Genomic DNA, 14,268 nt, shown 5'->3' on the forward strand with positions numbered 1-14,268 from the left:
TATATTTTATAAGGACAAACAAAAAAGTCACTTAATTGAATACGTGGCATGAAATACATTGTCAAAATCCATTTAAAAGTACAGATGCTACACAACAACAAATTTAACTATGCTGATGTTTCCTATAGAATGCACAGCAGAAGCAGGTTTGCAGCTGGCTTTTTCCTACCATGCACAGACAGGTAACACTGAGCACGCTAGTTGCTCTCCTGCACTACAGTGACAAGCTGAAGGAGACAAGTCATGTAGACAGCAGCTGCCATCATAAGATGTTACCCTTTCCTATTCACAGTATTCTGTATTTCTTCTTCTACCAGTTAGATCTTAAAAGTTCCAGTTCTTAGAACTGCATTGCTTAGTCTCTCAAATACAGTGGGGAACCTTCACAAAAAACCACCAGGACTCAACAGCTCCTGCAAGGGGAGTCCTGGTTTTCTTCTCATATGCTAAGTTTTAAACTACAGCTTGTTATGGACAACTTCACAATCTAAGTGCAAGCTCTTAATGGCAAGTGAAAACTTATTTTTTATTTAACCTAGGTCACATTAACAAACATTGCAAAATGCTTTTACACTCAGTGCCTTATACAGTAGACCTGCACTAACAGGGGTGACAAGAATCACGTGCAGTTTGTGCAACTCCTCAATTTCCATTTACGAACTAGTTTTAATTCTTCAATAAAACACAAAAATGCATCAAGTGTGCTCTATAAATCAAGACACTGCTCAGTAGCAGCCAACAAAAATATCCCAAATTATCTTCTGTTTTCATTCTACGTTTTAGATACATTCCTTCAACACAAGAAAAGGAAAACTGCACCACTCGCATGCACTTTATCATCCTCTGCAGATATTCCAAACCGGAGCAAAAATTCTTCTTCTACTAACATCATCTTGTGACAAAAAAAATTGACTTACAAATGACTTCCCACCACAGTCTGTTATTACGCATCTAGTTTCAGCTGAAGGCAGATGAAAGCGCTACTGGCATCTTCAGCTCCTGTTTAAATATTCTGGACAATGTACATGTGTATGCTCACATTTGCTACAGCTAGTGATGCTATCCTGATATTCTACACTACATAGGGCATTCACTTGAAATGAAAAAGATATATTAAAGACTGGACATTAAAGCAATTAAGCTTGCATGGACAAATAGAGAACACTGAAAGAATTTCAGATCATGTGTTAGTTACATCAACTAATTTTAAACCAAAGCGTTGCAATATCTGTATGTATGTACAACATATGGATAGAATAGATAATATTACATTAAACTAAGCACTTTAGTATTAAATTGAAGCACTTTCTGGAGCCCTACACAGCTAAGGGAAAACTCTCCTGAGTTTTGCAAAGGCCTATCAGTTGCTTTATGTTACTGTTAGAATCTACTCCAGCAAGAGTCACATTATGCGTGAAACAAAACAAAACAGTTTTAAAGAGATTTTATCATAATTACTGTGGCTTGTGTTTCTGAAATCAACCACTATGGTGATTTACTCTGCAGAGCATGCCTCAGGGTGCAAAAAGAATAAAAATAGATCAGTCTGCATCATCACTCCTTGGAAAGACTATTATATAACCAAGGCTGGAATATGACATGGCAATATACGTGGGTTGTTTTGGGGTTTTTTTTGTTTGTTTGTTTGTTTGTTTTTCCAAATTAGAGAAGTTAAGCAACTTAGCTTCTGGTACACAGCATGTACAGAAGTTTGCTTTACTACTACAGTTCCCAGTAAATGTCTTAATTTGATAAAAATGCCTGTTCATTAGCCTTTTTTTTTCAAACTGAGCTTTTTATTACTGAAACACAAGCCTGCTGCGAGAAGAATGAAACACTTTACTAGGTAACACCTTACTGCAACCAAGAAGACCAGACAGTCCTCCAAACATGAGTGACTTTCACAGCACATTCCTAAGTTAAACACAGACTCAGGTCAGCTGGAAGTGACGTACATGCAGCAAATCTTGACGGTAATACATGTCACATACCTCCGAGGCACATCCCTCTGCATTTCTCCGTTTGCACCAGCACAGGGCTGACATCTGTCAGTAGGTCTGGGCACAATCACCTGTGGGGCTATGCCACAATTCTGACAGAGGCCACAGCCTAAACTGCTGCAAGGCCTGAGCAGCTCTTGTGCTCAGAAAAGAACGCAGGCACACATGGAGAAGCTCTGGCTGGGCAGGAGACCTAATTCAATCTCTGCACACACCCTTCCCCAGCATGGCCTTGACTTGCGAGACCAAACGTGCAGACTCATGTCCCACCATCTCAGCACCTGCTTGCCTCACAGGGACAACTGCTGGAGAGAAGGCCGTGCAGCAAGCTAACACAAGGAATGCGAACAGGGATGGCACCAAAGGCTGTTGATTAGGTTTCAACATCCTGTGCTCACAGGTTGTCACCTCATACCAATTTGGATCTACGATTAAAGTGTTAAGATGTAAAGAGCATTTCTGAAAAGGACACAGTCTGTAACGCATGTACACAAGCTGGGAGGAATCAAGGAGAGTGCTAAAGGTGACTCCACTTAATTGTACAGATGTTCATGCCTGCTTACTAGTTAATGATTGACCTCCACATAAGGTCAAGCAGCTGTTAACAAATTCTCATTTTCAAATCACATGTAAATAAACTCAGGCAACGAAAATATAAGGTAGGGCACTCTCATGCTGCACAACTGCTTGAGGGCTGCACTGAAGCCACAGCCTGATCTTAAATGCACTTAACTACAGGCATCTTTCCTTGAGCATATTCAAAGATGAGTTCTTTGTTACACAGCTACTATCAGGATCTTTACACTGCTTTTCTTCTTGGGAAACTAAGGTAGGCAGAGTATCAGTCTCTCAAAAGAGCTTGGCATATCAATCTGCAGATCTGTATTCCACACCCTAGAGTTCCTGTAGGTAGGTTCAAACACTGAGAAGACTTGTCAAACCCTGAGGTCAGTAACATGCAAGGCACGCTCTATTTGAACTTTACTACAGTGGAGTTCAGATACCAGAGAAACGCAGCAAATTCTATAAAATGGAATCTCCAGAGACAGAGCAGATCACAACTTGCTTTACATGATAAGAAAACACTGTTAACATCCATTACAAAATTTTTTACACAGGGAAGCAAAAAAGCTAATTAGGAGTAATGAGTTTAATGACTTACTGGATTACTGCTGGATAGGCAAAGGTAACTGACTGTTTCAGTTAACAGATGACACTAAGCTCAATTTGAGCCACAACAGAAAGAACTAGTACCTGTACAGAATGATTTGAAATCCTTTACTTACACTGACGCTTTCTAAGCCAGCTCTTCAAGAACTAATATCAAGAACCAGTAACTTGGAAAGGTGGTTTGAAATGTGTTTGTCTTACACTGAAACTTTGCATGCTAGCTGTTAACTAATTACAGCACAACAGGAAGGCTTGTGCTCACTTAATAACCTAGTTAGTTGGGTTAACGAAGCATAAATGAGGAAAACACTTCATTGCAGGCTATACAGTCTGCATGTAACTCAAAGTATTCCTTCACTGCTCAAAACCTCAGGCTTTGCTTGTCTGCTACAAGCAGAGTCAAATAAGGCAGACAATGCTAGGTGGGATCTGTCTGTCTGCAGTAACATTTCAAACTCCAATGTAATTGTACACAAAGTACATAAAAGTCGTATTTAGGTATATACCGACATGCAACAAGACTTATTCTCTCTTGTACCATCACAAATGAAAGGAGGAAAAGAAAAATCTTGTCAGCCCCAAAGAGAAGGCAAAGGACAGCCATACAATATATCCAGTCTAGGCACCGGTATGTTTCTTGGCTTTTTGCCATGAGAATACCACAGTGCACTAAATCTGCTATTTAACATGTTCAATTTATTAAAGTGCTTCTCTACAGCTCAAAATTAGTTGCCTGAATTACAGATAATTCCAGGTAAAATGCTTGGAACTCAGCAAAGATGACATCTTACAGTACCCCAAGATTTAATTAACATTTTGAGCTAGCACATTAGATGCTCCTGTGACTGTTGGAATTTCTTCTTATAAACACTGAAGCATAAGAGTTTCAACAAAACACCCTTAGGAGTACATTTCAGACCTGAAATTGCACTTGAACCATATTAACCCTGGCTTTGAAAATCTACATCTATTTGGGGAAAAAAAAAAAGTGAATTTAACAATTAATGTTTTAACAGGTATTCCACATAAATGAAGCAAAAGCAATTTACCATTTGTATTCCCTTTTATGAGGTCTTAATGAATAACTATAATTTTTTTATTGAAAAGATCTGACACTTTTAAAATTTCCTTCTCAGTTTCAGTACTGGTAAAACTTCCGCTAAAAATCACTGTTTCACCTAATTACAACAGAATTTTATAAGGTATCTTAAAATTACACAGGCACTTGTGTTTTCATTCGAGGTGTTTTGTTTTTTTTTTTATCTCATACTTGAATTCCATATTTGCACACCCAGCATAACACTGTATGATGCGTGTTCCTCTACCTTGAAACTGTATTTCAGACTACCCCTTTGACAATGTTATCTCTGCTTTCTGCATGTGAATTACCAAACTGACATGACTAAAGACTGAAGTAGTCCCAGCAGCACGTCTCTGTAAGAGAGCACCATTGCACGCTTCAGCACAAGTACAACAAACAACCCTAGAAAAAGTGATCGTGAAAGAGAACGATCCTTTGTCATCCACAGTCCGAGTAGTTTCAAACTATTCCACATATGAGGACAAGCAAAGCCCTGATGCAAACTAAGATTTCAATTTGGGTTTCTACTGCTACTCCAAAATATGTAGTAATATTATTTGTTAATACCTCAGTGTCCTACCATACTGATCCGCGAAGAGCTGGCAAAGGGTTTACAGTGTAAACAAAACTCAATAACATAAAATTTTCAAGCATCACTATTTAATAAGATGGCTTGTTACATCATCATGTTTGTATTAAAAACAAAACCAGAAGCTGGGGACTCCGATGAAAAGGTTTTCTGTTTCCCAGCCAAAAACCTCCTTATAATACTTCCTTTGATTCTCTGTTGAACAAAGTGATTGAACTTCATGGGATGTTTCTTCTCCCCCAGGATTCTACCACTACCACTCTGAATATTTTCTTTTTTTCCTCAAAGCATGTATAAAGTTAAGCGGGGAATAACGAACTAAAGTACCAGTCTCTCAAAGGCTTCTATGTGTGCTGTCTTCATTCACTGAACTATATCTTACACAACTATCCATACTGACTTCCACCAGTTAAACTCAAGGAGAGTCACTAGCCTAGGCATAACCTGGGTACCAAGTCTGACACAAGTCATGATCCTCTATGCAAGGTAAGTTGCACATACCTTCTTCTTGCCAGACCTCTCACCAAGAACACGAACAATGCCTTCCGAGCCACAGAAGTAACATCTTATGTCTCATCAGATTGGTGACTAGGAGCAGGGTGGACTGGGTAGGAGACCTCCACAGTGAGAATTTGCATGGTAGGAGACCACACAAATCAGAACCACACCTTCTACTCTTTGAACAGACTCACATAAAACATACCACAAAGGAAAACAGAGAAGGTCCTAAAGAGAACCTGCAGATGTGGATCTGATGATTATGCTTTGCACTATTAAGAGGTTAAAGGTGCAATCATCCTTAACAAGAGCCAAAAATCATCAGCCGAGAGACTGCATTGCATAGCAGCCTCTCCATCAGCTGCAAAGATAAATTCTTACCCCTCCATCCTCCGATAAACCTTTTCTAATATGGTCAGCAGACACTTTGGGGGAAGAAAAGCTTCCCTGATGTATCACTGAACAGGAGTATTTACTGCCTTAGCAATCATTTTTTAGAATTATGCAGACAAAAATATTCAAACAAACCATATAACTAAACCAAGCCCTCTCAAACGTGTAAGACATTAGAACAAGTAAAGTCACACTGAAACCTGAAGTCCAAGACACACCTCACACATCTTTTACTAGAATTCTGAATGCTGAACTGAAACTGAAGTAACTTTATATAATGAAAACAATCAAAGAAAAACCACCAAACCCCAGCTCAGATGGCACTACTGATGATAAAGTTCAATGTTCTTATCTGAGACAGTCTGGGTTCTTTTACAGCGGTTAAAAAATGTCTTTCTTTATCAAAGACCATTGGACAAACCACATTCCACTGAGCACACATGCCGTCCTACTGAGGAGGAAACATCAACAAGCTACACAGTGCAAACTGACACACTGTAAATCTGGGCATGGTCTCATAAAAAGACTGCAGTTCTCTCAGGGGAAAATACTTGACACATGACACACGAAAATTAAGACTCTAATTAGGTACAAAGGCAAAGAATATCTGCAGAACCTTTCAATGCAGAAATCCACAGAATCCCAGAATCCTTACATTTAACTCAATCATCCACAGAAGATTCCTATATAAAGCCATACCAGAAAGCACATTAAATTCTAAATTATGTTTCAAAAACCCTGCACTTTTACAGTTTGGATTAGGAAAACTCTCATACTGAGCCCAAATAATTACTTTCATTAATCTTCTTATTAAAGGTTGGCAGCAGCAGTGGCTGCAATGGGTTTTTTAATTACCCAAACTAAAACTTGGCTGCTACTCGCTTCTCTGTGTCTTGAATGCTTGCAGTGGTTTACCAACAAATGAGTTTGCTGGATGAAAGCAGATAACAGAAACCCATTTCCTAAATCTTGTAAACCAACTGATTGCAAAGAGTCCTCCTGATCTCTGAAGAGACCAGCAGAAATCTTTAGTAAGCCAAGATTTTAAAACTACTATTTTTAAACAATTTGATATGCAGCTTGTAGCTCTATTGTTGCCTTAAAAATCATCAGTCATTGTGGCCTTTTAGTGTCTAAAGGGGAGCTACAGGAAAGAAGGGGACAGACTCTTTAGCGGGATCTGTGGTGATAGAACAAGGAGAAATTGTTTCAAGCTCAAAGAGAGCAGGTTTACAAATAGGGAAAGAGCAAGAGTGGTGAGGCACTGGAACAGGTTGCTCAGAGATGTGGTTAATGCCCCGTCCCTGGAGATCTTCAAGGTCAGGCTGGATAAGGTGCTTGGCAACCTGATCAAGCTGTGGTGACCCTGTTCATTGAAGGGGAGTTGGACTAGATGGCCTTTAAAGGTCCCTTCCAACTCTAAGGATTCTACTCCATGATTTTAATTATCAAACCACAGTTTGAAACATTGTATCTCATGCAGTTAATCCTCATTATCTACAAACAAACACACACTCACACCTTTAGATTTGGGGAAAAAAGAGCAATCTGTAGAGAAGCTAAGAACTCTCTCACTGGCTCTCATGGTCCGTGCCTAATAGCAAGGAACTTTCCATGAGTTCACATATCCATGCAGAAGCAGCATTCCAGTGCTGGGACTCAGTTAGCAGCAGCACAGTGGCACAGGACAGAGCCCAGCACAGGGCAGGGTGCTGGCCCCAGTTGAGGCAGGAGCTCTCACCACTGCTGGGACCAGCTATGCTGAGACCAGAAGAGCAGTAGGCACATCCCTGCTGCAACTAAGCTCTCACTTCATTGGTATTTAGCTGACTTGCACGGGTACCCAGGCCAAGAACTTCTCATGAAAACAAACTCGGCAGGAGAATAAAACAAGCAACTTTCCCAGATAGAGGGTGACAAGAAGTTCTGAATAGAGAACAGCCCAAGGAGAATTTGCTCCATTTACCCTCTGCAGACAGAGACCTGCCTCGGGGTTTCATTAGCTATGGCTTCTGGCCACAAAGCAAGATCCAGACCAATGCAGGTTGGAGACATGGTGCGGACAGCAGCTGTTGCAACCAAGCGTATTTCCTGCTCTTGAGTAGACTACAGGAATGCTGACAGCATTCTCACGTATGGTTCTCTCAAAACAGAAAGAAGCAGAAAGGTCTCTACTTGCTAACACCGCTTCTCAGCCACTTCCTCACCTCCATCTGCAGAACCCCTCGGTGCCACAGTGCAGCCCTGCAAATGACTGTACCAGCACATCACCTGCTGAAGAGTCAGCTGAAAAACAGCTTCCCTCGACACCAGTATCTTTTGTTCTTGCAGTTATTAATCCAGATCAGTCCAGCGATCACATCTATCACTAAGCCTCACCAACCGCTGTGCAACCACAGCCAAAAAAAGTGGAAAACTGCCACAAGAGTAGTAGTATTTTACGTCAAGTTTAGTGCTGAAGGCAACATCCCATTACTGCTCATCAAGTTTTAAACATCAATGCTAGCAGTTTACTCCAATTCAATGAACATGGGCATGTTTCTGGAGTTGTAAACAAGATTAAATAATTGCATTTGTAAATTACAGCAATATTTCTAAAGCTAAAAAATTGAATACATTGTCATTTAACTATTTTTGCAATCAAACCACCTTCATATTTGTGCTCATTATACTTAATATAATTCTGATCATAAACTAGCAACTCCAGACAAAAGACACTAAGTTAGGCCTTTTAATTTAAATTTTCATTTGCCAGAAAACTGCAAATCAGTATGTTTGTGCAGAGACACAAGGAGTTAAGTGGAACCCAATGCTGGATCCCTTGTACTTGTGCCTGTAATGCAGACATTCCCCAGCCTCAAAGAGACATTTTCCATGGTGTATCACTGACTACAGAATTTCAAATACCAGAGTTACACAGATGACATCAAAATCAAAGGATGACAGACACAAGGAGCTGGCAGGGTGGTGTGCAGTCACACAAGGCACAAATCTCAAAGACAGAACTAACAATCAAAATGAGTGGTTATTAAAAGGGCCACCATCCAGCACTCACATTACTTGACACAACTGCCCTAGATCTATGCACGTACACAGCATCACACAGTCAGCTCTGCAAGTAACTTCCTTCTTGTCTATGGAAGAAATCACAGCTGTGTCACACTGAAGAAATTAGTAATAGCTTAGCATTACCTTAACTGTAAAAAAAAACTAATATCTAAATTAAAGAAACTGGACAGCTGGACAATGGTGAAAATATACAAGGCACTTCCAACATCTTCAGTTTCCCCCTACTTTGCCAATCACAAATAAAACAACTTTGCAGCAAGGAAGAAATAGCAGCAAAATGGTAGACGTTGTACCTCGCAACAGGATCATATCTTTTTTAGATCACAACTGGAGAGTGAAGAGGGAAGGTAAATGATGGGATTTCCAGCTCACAGAAAGAGGACTTGAAATTTCTTGTCCCAAAGAAGGAATAAAAGCTCTTTCTGGACTGTACAAACATGAAGAGTAAGACAAGATGCATGACCTCATAACCACAGCGGGAATCTGCAATGACAAATCAGACACTTGATCTATTTAGGGAAAATAAAATTCAGAGTATCAGTGGCGTGGGCCCACAGTAAGGAAGTATAGTATGAGAGGGACTCAAATTCAAGTTACTTGTACAGGGTGACAACGACCAGCTGAGTTGCATCTAATGCCAGATGGCAGGGAAGGTTTGAGCACCCTCTTCCCAATTGCTGCTTTGCACGGTCACTAAGGCATCCGAATAGCCTTTCAATGCACTTAACTTGTGCTAATTCTGCTACTTCGTTGGCTGGAGCAGTTTGTGGTTTTGAACATTACAACATGAATCAAAACACTCATATATATGCTTCTATGTGCACATTTTATTTGGCCCAATTAGAGAAGTTTGCTTTTTGGCTTTTGCCATCTGTAAATTTCAACTAACTAATTTCACTTAACTACCAGCAATAATCAAAGACTCACTCTGCAACAACAACCAGCTGCAACCCCTGTATAAGACTTACGCTGTCAGTAGCAGCACACTACCATGTCTTAGAGGGCACTGAAACTTGCGCAGACACTGTGCTGCTTGTAGTTCCCCTCAAAATCCAACACAAACTGGGGACGAAGAGGAGGCAGCACCTTACGAGCAACTGGTCCAGGCCCTACGGAAAGGCTTTTGCCAGCTTCTGTCTAGTAGTGGCTGAGAATGCCAAAACACTCGTCATGCCTTCAGAACAGACACTGCACACATGAAGCTGCAAGAATCAATAAGCACATTTCTAGCACTACCTGGACAACGTTATACAAGCTGCAAAGAAAACATTTTTATAGTTTGTAGCCTATTCTGCTGATGCCAGAAGTACAAAAAATTCCTTAGCTGCCTGGAGACTTGATAATAAGCAGAAAGGAAAAACAACCAAGACCACTCCAAAAGCACACAAACACTGTTACAGCAAACAAGGTCAACACATGCTTGTTTTCAAGCACTGTGGTTCAGTTCTCAGATACCAGGAAGATCTAAGTGTGTGACTGAGGATTATACACAGCCCTATAGCAGCAGCTGAACCCAGTAAAAGAAACCCCCACAGTTTTAATGGTTCCAGGATCAATTCCTAAACTTAGAACACAATTTTCCACTCTGTGCTTTATCTAAGTGGGGGAAGGGAAGAATCTAGGAAAGAGATTAAATGCATTAAATAAGAAGAGCAAGGAAAAAACATCTATATGTGGAGGCTTTACTTTTTCTTAGATATACTAATTAGGAGAAACTGACCTTTAAAAACAAAACAGATTTGAGTACTTGTGTTCAATTCCTTTGTGAATCAATTTTGAGATAGCCAAGAGGCAAAACAGTATATTAAGGATGGGAGAAACTGAGTGGAAAAAGTGATGTTACAAATTTAAAAATATTTTTCCTTTTTTTAAGTGCAGGGAGAGTTAGAGTAGCAACTGTAAGAGGCATTCACCAGAATAAGTACTCTCTGCTCTGAAGATCAAAAAAAAAAAAAAAAAAAAAAAAGAGACCATTTAAATAACTTTATTAAAAAGCATCTCAGCCATAAGAAGCCATAGGATAAACATCCTATGAATTTACATGGAGACTTAAAAAAAAAAAAAAAAAAAAAAAAAAGCAGGTGCTACTGTAAACATTCGCTATCTCCCAGACTGCCAATGCTCCTCATACGAGGTTCATTTTAAGCAGAGTTTGTGTTTTTCCCTTTGATCTGAGCCCTCCTCTACCTTACATTATTCAAATGACAGCTCAAAACATTTACATAAATACATAATTCTCTATCAAACCAGAAGAACTGTTTCTTCACCTGAAGCAATATCCTTTCAGAGGCAACATGAAACAAGTCTATCTGCATTTCCTTTGGGAGAGCTAACATAACACCCGCACAGAGTTCTCCTACAGCACACCACTACCCAAAGCTCAGTTTTAAAGAAGTAGCACTAAAGATGAGAAAAAAAAACCCGGACCGTCTAAGCAGGGCACTGGAAACACTGCCATTTTAGGAGAACCACCTTATGGCACTAAAAGGTGAGTTTACCATTTGAAGAGCTTTCTGCTGCTGGACACGACTCAGGAAAACTAGCATCTTGAACAGAAGCGTCTCAGTCCACCCCGACACAACGCAGAACCGCTCAGCGACTCTCAGCGAGGCTTCCCTGAGTCTTAATTTAAAGCACGTGAATAATCTCATTTAGCCGCAGCGCAGAGTTTAATCCGGGAAAATACAGCGCCTGAGGCGCGCGCCGATGTACTCCTCGCCGCTCTCTTACGCCCTTTTTTGCTTTTTGCTTTTGTTTTTTACAATAAAAGCTACAGTCCCCCAGTTATGAGGCTTGGGTGTTCGTGTCAGCCTACCTCCCGCCTCTGCAGACAGAAATCAACACACAAATAGGCAGACAGGTGAATTCAGCACTAGGAGCCGGTGCCGAACAGCGCTACCGGTCGCCGGGGCCGCTCCAGCCCGCGGCCGAACCCAGTCCACAGCCCCCACCCCGCGCCGCTCGGAGCTGCCCTGCCATCCGCGGAACAAAATGAGCAAAAAAGCCCTAAAACTGAAAATAACAACACACACAAAATAAGGGCAGCACGCACCGAAGTCCCCGCGACAAGACCCCTTCCCGCTCTCCGAGGGGGAAGGAAAGAACCCGCGGCCGGGCGCTCGCATACGCGCACGCCTCCCACCCCGCCAGCCCGCCAGGCCTCACCCGCCGGCTGCCCCCGCTGCGCAGCCCCGCGCCCAGCCCGGCACAGCCTCTCGGGGCCGCACTGGGCCCCGCGCCGCCGTCCCCAGCCGCCCGGCCCCCTCACCTCTAGCGCCGGTGTGTAGCGGCGTGAGGCGGTGCGGAGCGGCACGGCGGGACGATGACCAGGCCCCGCCCGCGGGCCGGCTCTCCCCGCCCGCTCGCCGCCGGGCCGGGGCGGCGTGGGCCGCCCGATACGCGGCGGGGGCGGCCGGTGTCTACTCCCCGCCCCGCCTGCGGGCGGGCGGGCGTACGGCGCAGCCAGGGCTGCCGCCTGTCGAGCTGCGTCTGCGGGAGCTGAGTAGGGGAATTGTGGTGCCCGGCGCTGGTCTGGCCCCGGGGTCCGGCGGGGCTGCTTGCTGCCTTGGTGCGGGAGGCCCGCCGTATGCTGCCGTGCCTTTCTGCCCCGGCTGAAAGAACCGCGGGCCTGCATGTGCTCGCTGTCCTGGCAGTGCTTCAGCAAGGCTTCGCGCATTCGTTCCTTCTCTGATCGCACCTGCATCCTGAAGTTGTGCTTTGCAGACAACGCTGCTTTTCGGCAGGCCCACATGTTCACCCTGAGAGGGACCACGCAGGAAAACTCAAGGCAGAACACCTCGTAGGGTGCCAAAGCCCAGGGTGTTAATCCCACAGCATCATGTACTTGCGGTGTTGATGTTCCACAGGCCTCGGAAGGCATACATGGGGATGGCCATAAATCTGTGTTGACTAAAGAATGTGAAAACGAAGCTGGGAGAACAAACATGCAAGCAACAGGGGGTTGAGAGAACCACATCCTGGCACCGCTGTCTTCAGGGATGCACCTCTGACTGGAAGGAGCCTGGGCTCTTCTCAGAGTGAAGTGGCAGGGCCGCATGGCCAAGGCTATGCTGCTGGCCTCCCTGCCTACCTGAAGGAAGGCAGCAAATCCCTAGCATCTGCTTAGGACCTTTTCATTCCTGATAGAATAGACTACTCCCATGCTACACAAGTTGAATGTGTAATAGCTGTGCATTTATAGCTGTAATTACTGATATCAGATAGGCTGACTCATGCACGTTGAATTCCAGCTGCAGAAGGAACTATTTTATGTGCATGCATATTGAAGAAAAGGAATCATACACCATTTCAAGGTGCTGTTTCATTTTGTTCAAGATCCTTACTGCACCGTTTTTTATCTGCTATGGTTTTTATAACAAATGATAACAATTACGTTGTGTGGTTACTCAAATCAATGTGCAGTAGTCGCACTGCTTAGATAACAATGGCTTCCCTAGGTAACAGCAACAAGAGAGCCCTCTTGTAGTCTCATATTCTGACGCTTCATTTTCTGCTTTTCATACCAGTAATACAGTAGCTTAGACAGAGCAGTCAGATGTGCCATCTGGCTCAGCTCTAAATCTTTGGATTGAATGACACTTTCTTAATGTATTCAAAGTGAACAGCAGTGACAAGCTTGTGGACATAGGACTATTTGGAAGATTAAGGGCGAATAATCCAGTGCAATACAATCTCAAAATTTCCTTTCCAGCTTTAAGGTGGACTGCTACAAATTAGGTTTCATCTAAAGTCAGTTGTTGTATGTGTAGAACAGTCAACAGTCCCAAAAGCAAAAAACAAGAGTAGACAGAACTCTTAGCTCTTCTTCCTGAAAAAACAAACAAGTGAGCAACATTGTAAGGTAAGAGTGACTCTATTCCTTGTTTATGCTTAGTGCTAAACTAAGGTACCTGAATGTGTTTTTTTCCCATCTACATGTATATCCATCCAATCACATTGCTATATTATGCAGGTTGCTCTGAAAGTAATGCCTCATATTTATTTCCATGGAAATGACAACAGATACGAAGAACAAAATAACACTATTTGATAGAGCAAATCAGCAACAACGGAACACTTGTTTTTCAGCATTAGCTCTGCATTTTCACCTGCAGTGAACAAGAGCCAGCATGCCACACTCATAAAAATTTGCCCTGGTGGAGGTGACCCACTGTTGCTGTCACCACTGCTGGAACACACCGCTCACTGCTTCACTGTGCTCACATCCACTGTTTGGTCTCTATAAACATTCAGCAAGCATTGGTAAATGTCAGTGGGTGCCATTTTTTCTGCATGGAAGAATTCATTGACACACCTTTGCTTCATACACACTTCTGTGTTAGATGCCGTACTGTCAGACTGGCCCTCCACTGCCATCTGTCACATGGCCATAACATGAAACAGAGTATTGATGGGAAGGTTCAGCCTTTACTGCCATCCCACCAACATCCACCTCTAGGCTAGAAGGA

The 14,268-nt window shown here is 42.6% G+C and overlaps 1 protein-coding gene across 6 annotated transcripts in view; it reads right to left on the bottom strand.

The window, feature by feature from the left end:
* PIP5K1B (phosphatidylinositol-4-phosphate 5-kinase type 1 beta) overlaps positions 1-12,198 on the bottom strand; it is a 101,799-nt gene extending 89,601 nt beyond the window's left edge. For 3 of the 6 annotated variants that reach the window (XM_021380719.1, XM_021380721.1, XM_021380715.1), the window contains exon 1: positions 12,069-12,198. The gene's annotated coding sequence lies outside the window, so the exon portion shown is untranslated. The other 3 variants (XM_021380720.1, XM_021380716.1, XM_021380717.1) reach the window with 2 other exon arrangements.

Source organism: Numida meleagris, chromosome Z, assembly GCF_002078875.1.
Source record: "Numida meleagris isolate 19003 breed g44 Domestic line chromosome Z, NumMel1.0, whole genome shotgun sequence".
In the NCBI taxonomy this organism is placed as follows: Eukaryota; Metazoa; Chordata; class Aves; order Galliformes; family Numididae; genus Numida; species Numida meleagris.